This window comes from Primulina eburnea, chromosome 18, assembly GCF_022965805.1.
Source record: "Primulina eburnea isolate SZY01 chromosome 18, ASM2296580v1, whole genome shotgun sequence".
NCBI lineage: Eukaryota > Viridiplantae > Streptophyta > Magnoliopsida > Lamiales > Gesneriaceae > Primulina > Primulina eburnea.
In genome coordinates this window covers 18,314,409-18,326,374 of record NC_133118.1, presented here as the reverse complement: position 1 = coordinate 18,326,374, position 11,966 = coordinate 18,314,409, and the positions used below count along the sequence as shown (strand labels likewise).

General features: G+C 43.5%; 1 non-coding gene across 1 annotated transcript; it reads left to right on the top strand.

Moving 5' to 3' along the window:
• The first annotated feature begins 7,659 nt into the window (after window positions 1-7,659).
• Window positions 7,660-7,765, top strand: LOC140820358 (small nucleolar RNA R71). The gene has a single exon (XR_012115435.1). It is a non-coding gene; the product is annotated as a small nucleolar RNA R71 (small nucleolar RNA).
• The last annotated feature ends 4,201 nt before the right edge of the window (window positions 7,766-11,966 follow it).

Sequence of the window (11,966 nt, the reverse complement as noted above, 5' to 3'; positions counted from 1 at the left end):
ACGACGAGGATGAGATAGTTGATAGCGTGGTGATGCCGGGCGTAGCAGAAGACTTTTTATGTTGTACTAGTAGTTTTATGTTGATACTAGAGATGTTATGTTGTTTTTGTGACATGTATAACAAGTAAGGCTACTAGATCACGACATGTAATAATTGTTGACTGATGGTTGTTTTAAATAAAAATGAGACGCTTTATGTTAACATTTGATTTAATGTTAGAAAGCGAAAATTTGACCCGCCATTTTTAATAAAGCTCCAGTTTTTCCCAGATAGAATTGAGTTAGAACCCGGGTCCCCACAACAGGTGGTATCAGAGCAGTAGGTTCTGTAGACTGAGATAGAATAGAATGAGCGGGGTAGATCGAGTCATCTTCCTTGCTTTTGAGATGCTAGCATGGTTTATTGCTTTCCCTATTATATGTTGTTGTATTATCTGAATTGATTTACAGCATTTCAAGCCTGAATCAGAACCGATTCTCGATCAGAGGTATATGATCAGAGGAGGGCTGAGACAGATGATATTGACTTTGTACTAATCAGTTTGATAATCAGATTTATGCCGCCTAGACGAGTGCCACAGCCAGAGCAGGATAGCACATCAGGTGCACAGATGGATGTCACCGCTACGCCGATGGAGACCTTACTGAAGAGATTCCAGTCTTTCCATCCGCCTACTCTGAAGGGCACAGAGAGTGCAGTAGAGTGCGAGAGCTGGCTTGATGATATCGAGATGTTATTTGAGTCGTTGGCATATACTGATGAGCGACGTGTGAAGCTGATAGGGCATCAGATGCAGGAGGTTGCAAAGAGCTGGTGGTTGACGACGAAGAGAGCCTTGGAGCACCGAGGCATTGACATCACGTGGAAAGTCTTCAAAGATGAGTTCTATCAGCGCTTCTTCCCCGTCTCCTACCGTAAGGATAAGGGAGCTGAATTTGCGAATCTGAAGCAGGGACAGTGGAACATCGAGGAATATGTTGCTAAATTTTCTGCCTTGCTACGATTTGCACCTCATGTGGCCGGGAACGACGAGGCAGTGGCCGATCAGTTCATCAACGGATTGAATCCGGATGTCTTTACTTTGGTGAACACGGGCCGGCCTAGTACTTTTTCAGAGGCACTGAACCGAGCGAAGGGAGCAGAGGCTGGCTTGATCAGGCAGCGAGGGGATTCTTATGGTGTTCAGGGGCAGAGACCGCCACAATCCACGACCGTACAGTTTCTACCACCTCCTCCTCATTTTGACAGTGGAGCTAGTGGTAGTGGCAAGAAGGAATTTTTGAAAGCTAAAGGCAAGCAATTTAAGAAATCTGGGGGTAGTTCATCGAGTTCGAGTGGATCTCGACAGAGAGGTCAGGGGTCAGATTATAGTGGCGCATACTGTGGTTCATGCGGAGGGCGACATGCGACGGAGCAGTGTCAAGGAGTTCTGGGACGCTGCAACATCTGCAGACAGCAGGGGCATTTTGCCAGAGTGTGCCCACAGAGGAGTTCTCAGCGATTCCAGAGTGCAGGATCGTCTGCTGCAGCGCCACAGATGGAGAGACAGGCATCCTCTGTACACTCCTTTCAGCCACCCTCCACACAGACCCAGCAGAGGCCAGGAGGTAGTCAGACGGTGAGTCAGCCTCCTCGACAGCATGCACGTGTCTTTGCCTTGACAGAGGAGCAGGCGCAGGAGGCGCCAGATGACGTCATTGCAGGTAATTGTTTCCTTTGTGGTTATCCTGCATATGTGTTGATAGACACAGGGGCATCACATACATTCATATCTGAACATTTTGCATTGAGACATGCATTGCCTGTTGAGTCGATGTCGACAGTAGTGTCTATAGCTTCTCCGCTGGGAAGTGGTTTGATATCTGTGACTACTGTTAGACATTGTATGCTTCAGTTTGAGGGGCATGAGATTGATCTTGATTGTGTAGTACTTGGTTTAGTTGATTTTGATTGTATAGTTGGTATAGACATGTTGACCAAGTACAGGGCCACGGTAGATTGTTTCCACAAGATTGTCAGATTCAGACCCGAAATGACAGACGAGTGGAAATTCTACGGCAAGGGTTCCAGATCTCGGATTCCCTTAGTATCTGCTCTGACTATGAGTAGATTGCTTCAGAGAGGAGCAGAGGGCTTTCTCGTATATTCAGTAGATCTACTGAAGACGAGCCCAGCATTGGCAGATCTGCCAGTGGTTTGCGAGTTTGCAGATGTTTTCCCCGATGAGATTCCAGGGTTGCCTCCGGTTCGAGAGGTTGATTTCAGCATAGATCTTATGCCTGGTTCTGTTCCTATTTCGAGAGCTCCGTATAGGATGGCACCGATAGAGCTGAAAGAGTTGAAAGCACAGTTGGAGGATCTTCTGTCCAAGGGATATATCAGACCCAGTGTATATCCTTGGGGTGCTCCGGTGCTTTTCGTCAGAAAGAAAGATGGTTCGATGCGACTATGCATTGATTATAGGCAGTTGAACAAGGCAACAGTGAAGAACAAGTATCCTTTGCCACGCATCGACGATTTGTTTGATCAGTTACAAGGATCTTCTGTATACTCGAAGATCGATTTGAGATCAGGGTATCATCAGCTCCGAGTTAGAGACGTTGATATTCCGAAGACTGCATTCCGAACCAGGTATGAACACTACGAGTTTGTTGTTATGCCTTTCGGTTTGACGAATGCACCTGCGGTGTTTATGAGTTTGATGAACCGCATTTTTCAGAGATACTTAGATGATTTTGTGATTGTGTTTATTGACGACATTTTGGTGTATTCGAAGAATTTGATTGAGCATGCAGATCATCTGAGAATCGTGCTGAAGACTTTGCGACAGGAACAGTTGTATGCCAAACTATCCAAGTGTGAATTCTGGTTGCGACAGGTTGTCTTCTTGGGACATATTATATCTGGAGAGGGTATTGCGGTAGATCCGAGTAAAGTTGAGGCTGTGATCAGTTGGCCGAGACCGACTTCTGTACCTGAGATACGCAGTTTCATGGGTCTAGCCGGGTATTATCGACGTTTTATCCGAGACTTCTCCAGTATAGCAAAGCCGATTACTCAGTTGACACAGAAGAATATGCCATTTGTGTGGTCAGAAGAGTGTGAGAGCAGTTTTGTAGAGCTGAAGAAGAGGCTGACTAGTGCGCCTGTCTTGACGATTCCTACTGGTACAGGTGAGTTCGTTGTTTATTGTGATTCATCTCACAGAGGACTTGGATGTGTTCTTATGCAGCGAGGGCACGTGATAGCGTACGCCTCTAGACAACTGAAGCCGCACGAGACTCGTTATCCGATTCATGATCTTGAATTGGCGGCGATTGTCTTTGCTTTGAAGATCTGGCGTCATTATCTGTATGGCGAGAAATTTGAGATCTATTCCGATCATAAGAGCCTAAAATATCTCTTTTCTCAGTCCGAGTTGAACATGAGGCAGCGACGATGGCTTGATCTGCTGAAAGATTTTGATTGCGAGATCAAGTACCATCCGGGGAAGTCGAATGCAGCGGCAGACGCCTTGAGTCGAAAGGTATGTGCTTTGTCCTTGTCGACTGTAGGTGTATCGAGTTTAGTAGAAGATTGTTGCTTGTCTGGATTGACATTTGATACAGAGAGTAGACCGTTGCGACTTGCTGCGATTCAGATTGAGCCAGATCTGATTTTGAGGGTCAAAGAAGCACAGAGAACTGATCCGAATGTACAGAGATCGATTGATATGGTCAGAGCTGGTCATATCTCAGAATATCAGGTTAGAGATTCTATTCTGTATGTGAATAACCGTCTAGTGGTGCCAGATGTTTCAGATTTGCGATGACAGATTATGTCAGAGGCACACTGTAGTCGGTTTAGTATTCACCCTGGTGGCAGGAAGATGTACAATGACTTGAAGACACAATTCTGGTGGAAGCAAATGAAGACAGATATCGAAGAATTTGTGTCTAGATGTCTGAATTGCCAGCAGGTGAAGACAGAAAGGAAGAAACCCGGAGGTTTACTTCAGAGTTTGTCTGTTCCTGAATGGAAATGGGACCATATTTCCATGGATTTCGTGACGAAGTTACCTCGATCATCCCGGGGCTATAATTCGATTTGGGTCATCATTGATAGACTGACCAAATCAGCGTTCTTCATTCCGTACAGAATGACCTATCGACACGATCAGATGGCAGAGTTATATGTCAGAGAGGTCGTCAGATTGCACGGTGTGCCGAAGTCGATCGTATCAGATCGTGATCCACGATTCACTTCTCATTTTTGGCACAGCTTGCAGCAGGCTTTAGGTACGACTTTACACCTAAGCACTGCTTATCATCCCCAGACAGACGGACAGTCAGAGCGGACTATCCAGACTTTAGAGGATATGCTGAGAGCTGTAGTACTAGACTTTGGTACTAGTTGGCAAGATTCATTGCCGTTGTGTGAGTTTTCATACAACAACAGCTATCAGACGAGCATAGAGATGGCACCGTTCGAAGCTCTATACGGAAAGAAATGCAGATCTCCGTTGTATTGGGATGATATTTCTGAGGTACCAGAGTTGGGGCCTGATATGATTCGTGAGATGACCGAGAAAGTGAAGATCATTCAGAAGAGAATGAAGACGGCACAGGATAGGCAAGCGAAATACGCCAATATCATACGCAGACCGTTAGTATTTGAGCAGGGAGACAGAGTATTTTTGAAGATTTCACCTTTCAGAGGCGTTGTCAGATTTGGCAAGCGTGGAAAGTTGTCTCCTAGATACGTCGGTCCGTATGAGATCCTTGAGAAGATTGGCGATCGAGCGTACAGACTTGCTCTTCCTCCTTCATTATCCGGCATTCACGATGTTTTTCACGTGTCGATGTTGCGCAGATATATGCCAGATGATTCTCATGTCATTCAACCTGACGAAGCCGAGTTAGATCAGACTTTGAGCTACGTCGAGCAACCGATACAGATTGTGGATCGGAAGGAAAAGAAGCTTAGAACCAAGACCATTCCGCTTGTGAAGGTCCAATGGAGTCGTCATGGCATCGAGGAAGCAACTTGGGAAACTGAGTCTGAGATGAGACAGAGACATCCCGAGTTATTCTTATGATGTGAGTCTTTCTTCCCATTGTGACTTTACAATTTTGTATACACCTGCATGATTATTTGCTTATGAGTTCGAGGACGAACTCTTGTCTGAGAGGGGGAGAAATGTAAGGCTCGAGAATTATCAACTGGCATTGGTGCTAGACTCGTAGAGGTAAGAATGCATGACGTTTAAATGAGATTTTTGAAGGAATGGCCGAAGTTACACTGCACCTGCAGTGCTAAGAATACCGCACCCGCGGTGCATTGAGGAGAAATTGGGAGATTTTGCGAAGCAACACCGCACCCGCGGTGCGTGCAAGACCGCACCCGCGGTGGTGAGACCGCACCCGCGGTGATGCAAACTCCGCACCCGCGGTGATCGAGATTCAGAAAATATTATGGACGCCGTGAGCACAGCGCACCCGCGCCCTTACACTGCCGCACCCGCGGTAGTGCGTGTCACTTGAAAAACATAACACTCGTCCCTTTGCATGCAATATATGATATGTGTCTTTCATTCCTTCCATTTCAGAATTAGAGAACCGAGAGAGAGCTTGGAGGGAGGAGCTTCATTCTTTGATCTTTAACTTGAGAGTTTGAATGATATAGTGATCCAATTTTAATTCCAAGGTAAGATTCATGATCCTTGCATCGTTAGCTACGAAAGGACGTAAGTTTCTTACATTTCCAGCATGATTCGAAATTCATATGTTGGGGAACTTATGTTTTGAGTTGAGAAATGTGTTCTTGATATTATGAGCATCGTAGAAACGTTACCGGATTGATTTTCAGATACTGTATGACGTTGCTTCGAGATTCCAGCATGTATTATAAGAGATTATGCAGATTTTCAGTGTTGGAATGATTGTGTTATTAATGTTGAATTGATTGAGGTTAATCAATTATTGTTATGTTGAGATTGAGTTATCGGTATCGCGAGATTACACTGTTACGCCGTTGAATTACATTGAAGTCGATTACAGAATTGTGTATTGAGATGTATATTGATAGAATGTATGTCTACATTGCCTTTCAGAGTTGTTATTGTCAGACTCGACATTCCGATTTCAAGATCTCGACAGACATTGTGCGACGAAAGGTATAATTCATGTGGTATTGGGATTGCACAACTCGATTCAGATTTGATACGAGTTTCCCTAAATCACATACTAGATTTTTATTACATTGATTATGTAATGTTTTGTTTATTGATTTATATTCGAGTCCTGAGATAGGAGATATTGGCAGATTGGCCAAAACTAGACGTTTCGGTGTATCGTCACATAGGAGCAGATTTGCTATATGTGTAGACCTTCGATACAGAGTTGACCGAAGTCTAGGAATAAGACGTACCGTTGCCCCGAGTGGTTGGGTAGGTGACAGACTGTCTTATTCACACCGGGATCCCTAGATTAGAAAAGAGTCGAGTCAAGATTTAAATGTTGAATACAGATTTGTATTCTTTTACATGTTTAGATTTCATTCATGTTACTTGATTTATGCTATGCATTTGTGCATGATTTATGACATTGCATGCATCCATGTTTTATACTGGGATATGTTCTCACCGGAGTTATCCGGCTGTTGTCGTGTCTGTATGTGTGCATGGCAACAGGTGGGGCAGGACCAGGGTCACGACGAGGATGAGAGAGTTGATAGCGTGGTGATGCCGGGCGTAGCAGAAGACTTTTTATGTTGTACTAGTAGTTTTATGTTGATACTAGAGATGTTATGTTGTTTTTGTGACATGTATAACAAGTAAGGCTACTAGATCACGACATGTAATAATTGTTGACTGATGGTTGTTTTAAATAAAAATGAGACGCTTTATGTTAACATTTGATTTAATGTTAGAAAGCGAAAATTTGACCCGCCATTTTTAATAAAGCTCCAGTTTTTCCCAGATAGAATTGAGTTAGAACCCGGGTCCCCACAATAATTGACCAATCTGATTTTCAAGTCCCTTAATCGACGCATCCTGATTTTGAAGTCTAGTTTCAGTGGATGAAATAAACTTAGACATCATTTGCTCCAAGTTGGACTTTTCTTCTCTAGGAGGATCGGATCTGTACATCGGTTGTTTGCCATATTGTTGTCCTCCTTGCGGTCGATTCTGACTGTTTTGACCGCCCCATGAGAAGTTGGGATGTTGCCTCCACCCAGGATTGTATGTGTTCGAATAAGGGTCATGCCTTGGGCGGTTTTGGACTCCCACTTGTTTCACTGGTGCCTCATTTTGCACATAGAATGGATTGTCGTCTTGACAGTCCTTTGCATAGTGTTCCCCTCCACACTTTTCACAGAATATCTCTTGAAAACGCATCGCCGTACCACCCACATTCAAGCCGTCTATTTTCCTGTTTAAAGCATCAAGTTGTGCAGTAATAGCAGAAAAATCAGTTACCTGGTGCACTCCTGCACTTCTCCGCTGGTTGTTCCTGTCAGATTGAGGATGATAACTGCTAGCAGCCATCTCCTCCAACAACTCATATCATTCTTCCGCAGTCTTCCTCAAAAGGTTCCCACAAGCAGCATCATCTATCATAGTACGGTTAGGAGTAAGCAAACCGTAATAAAATGTTTGAACGACTAACCCAAGTGGCAACTCATGATGTGGGCATCTTCGTAGTAGGTCCTTGAAGCGTTCCCATGCCTCATATAACGATTCCTGATCGAATTGAGCAAATGTTGTAATGTTTGCCCGCAGCTTCATGGTCTTGGAGGGAGGGAAGTATTTGATGAGAAATGCTTTCGCCATGTCCTCCCATGTAGCGATCGAACCTACAGGCAAACAATTTAACAACGCTTTAGCTTTATCACGTAATGAGAAAGGAAATAAACGCAATCTAACAGCATCATCAGAAACTCCAGTGAATTTAAAAGTATCGCAGATTTCAAGAAAATCCGCGATGTGCGTGTTTGGATCATCCAGTGCAGTTCCTCCGAATTGGACTGTGTTTTGAATCATCTGTATTATGGCTGGCTTGATTTCAAAGTTATTTGCCAGCACGATAGGTCTCACAATGCTAGGGCGTGCACCCTCCAAAGAAGGTTGGGCATACTCCAGCATCGGTATGCGGCGTGGCATCTCGACTTGTCTATTTTCACGCTGTTCCTCCTCACGTTCTGGCTCATGTCTCTCCATCAGTTCTTTAAGCCTCTGTTGTTGTCTTCTCCTGCGGAAGGTTCTTTCAATTTCAGGATCAAACTCAAGCTCCACGTCAAGTGACTTTGGCATGAACTGGAAGGGATATCTGTAATAAAATAAGAAGTGTTATCTCAAGAGAAATAAAATAATGCTAAAGGAAATAACTAAAAATAAAATTGTAGATTAACAGTCCCCGGCAACGGCGCCAAAAACTTGATCGAGCAAAACTTGCACTGTGATATCCTCAATAAAAATATGATTTTGTATGCTCAAAATTAATCTCAAGTGCACGATGTCAAGTTATAATATAGTGTACGTGAGTACGAATATCGTTCCACTGAAGACTGTGTTTTAAAATTGTTATTTTCAGTTATTGAACATTTAGCAACGAAAAGTGATTTGATTGTTTTATTACTACTAAAATCAAATAAGAATGCAAATAAAAAGATTCAAAATCAAGTAATGAGATATAATGTCTAAAATGGTTGGGTAAAATTCAATGAAAAATGGATTTGTTGGGACTCTCGGTTCACCTACCCCTCCTTAATTAATTAATTCGTTCGATCGTGATCTACGCTTCCGACAGGATTTCCTAATCTATTGAACACACTCTCTCGAGTTATGCGAAACTAATTCTACTCAATGAAGTAATTAAATATCTTTAATTATTTATCAAGAGCAAATCGCATTTTGATCTATGAAATCCCCTAATTTTCGACCCTAAGGACTATGACTATCGGCACGTATCCAATTTCATATATCTATGTAAATTGTAGATCCGAGAATTATACTACTCGATCCTATCCCTCGTTATTCTCTCGAACTCACTCGTGATACGAAAACGTCGTTAAAGTTAGCTACGCTTTAATGACACAGTAAAACAGTAGTAAAATCAAGAATAACGCACAACCGAAATATAAATTAATTAAACCAACGTTCGGGGTAGGATCCCCTTTAATCCCAACAAATAATAAAGTTAGCTACTAAAATTCATAGTAAAAATAAATGCAACAATGTTTAAAAGATAAAAACTAGATTAGAAATACTAGGCGAGACGAAATCTGCGAAGAACGATGGCCGGAAAATCACGAATCTTCAATCCAAGCGCAAAGTGCTCTCCCAAAAGCTTGTGGCGGCTGAAGAATAATGTCTCCAAAAAAAAAATCTGTCTGAAAGTCGACCCTAATCCTTACCATAGCATTCTTCTTCCAAAATAAGGTAAGAAATCGAGCATGAAATTTTTCTAAAAATAGGTGGCGCTCGGGCGGTATAAAAGTACCGCTCGAGCGCCACACCTTCTGTAAATCTCCTTGGGAGTGCGGCATTCGCGCTCGGGCGGTAGAAAACTACCGCTCGAGCGCCGACTCTTCTGTACTTGGGCATTGTAAAACATCTCTCGCGCTCGGGCGATAGAAAATTACCACCCAAGCGCCGACCTTTCTGTCGACTTGGTCACCTTTCGCGCCCGGCGGTAGAAAATTACCGCTCGGGCGCCGCTCATTCTGTCCGTTGCCTTCTCTTTTGTACACTTTGCTCCATTTTGTGGTTTTCCGGCCATTTTTCTGCAAATTCGTCATGCCCGAGTGAGATATGATAAAATGCAAATGTTTACTCTAAAATGAACAGAATGTAAATGAAATGCATGCATGCACAATGCAAACACAACTAAAACTAATACAATAAAACACGTAAAAACGACACATATCCAAACTCACACTTTGACAGTTTAGCAAATAATCTTTCATTTCTCAATGTTTGCAACACAATTCTCAAATGATCGGCATGCTCATTCATACTCTTGGAATACACCAAAATATGATCGATAAAAACAATCACAAACTCATCTAAATACCTCTGAAAGACACGATTCATCAATCTCATAAACACCGCTGGAGCATTCGTTAAAGCAAAAGGCATGACAACAAACTCATAATGTCCATACCTGGTTCGGAATGTTGTCTTCGGTATGTCAACATCTCGTACTCGCAGCTGGTGATATCCAGATCTCATATCTATCTTGGAATAAACAGAGGATCCCTGCAACTGATCAAATAAATCATCGATACGAGGCAATGGAAATTTGTTCTTTACCGTCGCCTTGTTCAGTTGCCGGTAGTCGATACACAATCTCATCGAACCGTCTTTCTTTCGTACAAAAAGTACTGGTGCGCCCCAAGGAGACACACTAGGTCTGATATATCCCTTGGCTAGAAGATCTTCTAACTGTGCTTTCAATTCTTTCAACTCTATCGGCTCCATCCTATACGGAGCTCGAGATATAAGAACAGTACCTGGCACAAGATCTATGCTGAAATCTATCTCTCGGGCTGGGGGTAACCCTGGGATATCATCAGGAAATACATCTGCAAACTCCCGTACTACTGGCAAATATGCCAATGCCGGGCTCGATTTCTGTAGATCTACAGAATAGACAAGGAACCCTTCTGCCCCTTTCAGCAACAATCTACTCATAGTCAGAGCAGACACTAATGGAATCCGAGATCTGGAGCCCTTACCGTAGAATTTCCATTCATCTGTCATTTCAGGTCTGAATCTGACAATCTTGTTAAAACAGTCTACGGTAGCTCTGTACTTAGTTAACATGTCAATCCCGACAATACAATAAAAATCAGATAAACCAAGTACAACACAGTCTAAGTCAATCTCATGCCCCTCAAACTGTAGTGTACAATGTCTAACTGAAGTCACAGATATCAAACCACTTCCCAACGGAGAAGAAATAGACACTACAGTAGACAATGACTCGACAGGCAATGCATGTGTCAATGAAAAATGCTCAGAAATGAATCTATAGGATGCACCTATGTCTATCAACACATATGCAGGATAACCGCAAAGACAACAGTTACCTGCAATCACATCGTCTGGCGCATCCTGGGCCTGCTCCTCTGTCAGTGCGAACACTCGAGCCTGCTGTCTGGGAGGTTGGCTCACTGTCTGGCTACCTCTGGCTCGAGACTGAGTCTGTGTAGGTGGCGGCTGGAAGTAATGAACAGATGATGCTTGCCGCTCAGGCTGAGATACTGAACTAGATGCTCCTACACTCTGAGCTTGCTATGCACCTCTCTGGGGACAGACTCTGGCAAAGTGTCCCGGCTGTCTACAAATATTACATCGGCCCATCACTCCCTGAAAATGCTCAGTGTCATGACTGCCTCCACAAGTACTACAATAAACACCTGTATACTCTGAACTCTGGCCAGGACCTCTCTGTCGCGACCCACTAGAGCTCGACGACCTGCTCCATGATCTCTTGAACTGCTTGCCTCTAGCTTTCAAACAATCTTTCTTGCCACTACTACTGCTTCCACCATCAAATCGAAGAGGAGGTGGTGGAAACTGGGCGGCGGGCTGTGGCTGTCTCTGACTCTGAACACTATAGGAAGCTCCTCACTCCCTAATCATGCCAGCCTCTGCTCCTTTTGCTCTGTTCAGTGCATCAGAAAAGGTATTGGGTCGTCTCGTGTTCACCAAAGTAAAAATATCAGGGTTCAAACCATTGAGGAATTGATCGGTGACTGCTTCATCATTTCCTGCCACGTGTGGCGCAAATCGGAGCAAGGAAGAAAACTTGGCAACATACTCTTCTATGTTCCACTGTCCTTGTCTCAAGTTGGCAAATTCTGCCCCTTTGTCTTTTCGATAGGAGACTGGAAAGAAACGCTGATAAAATTCATCTTTGAATACCTTCTGTTAGGATCGGTTATTGGCTAATTAGTGTTTAGAAGGGGGGGTTGAATA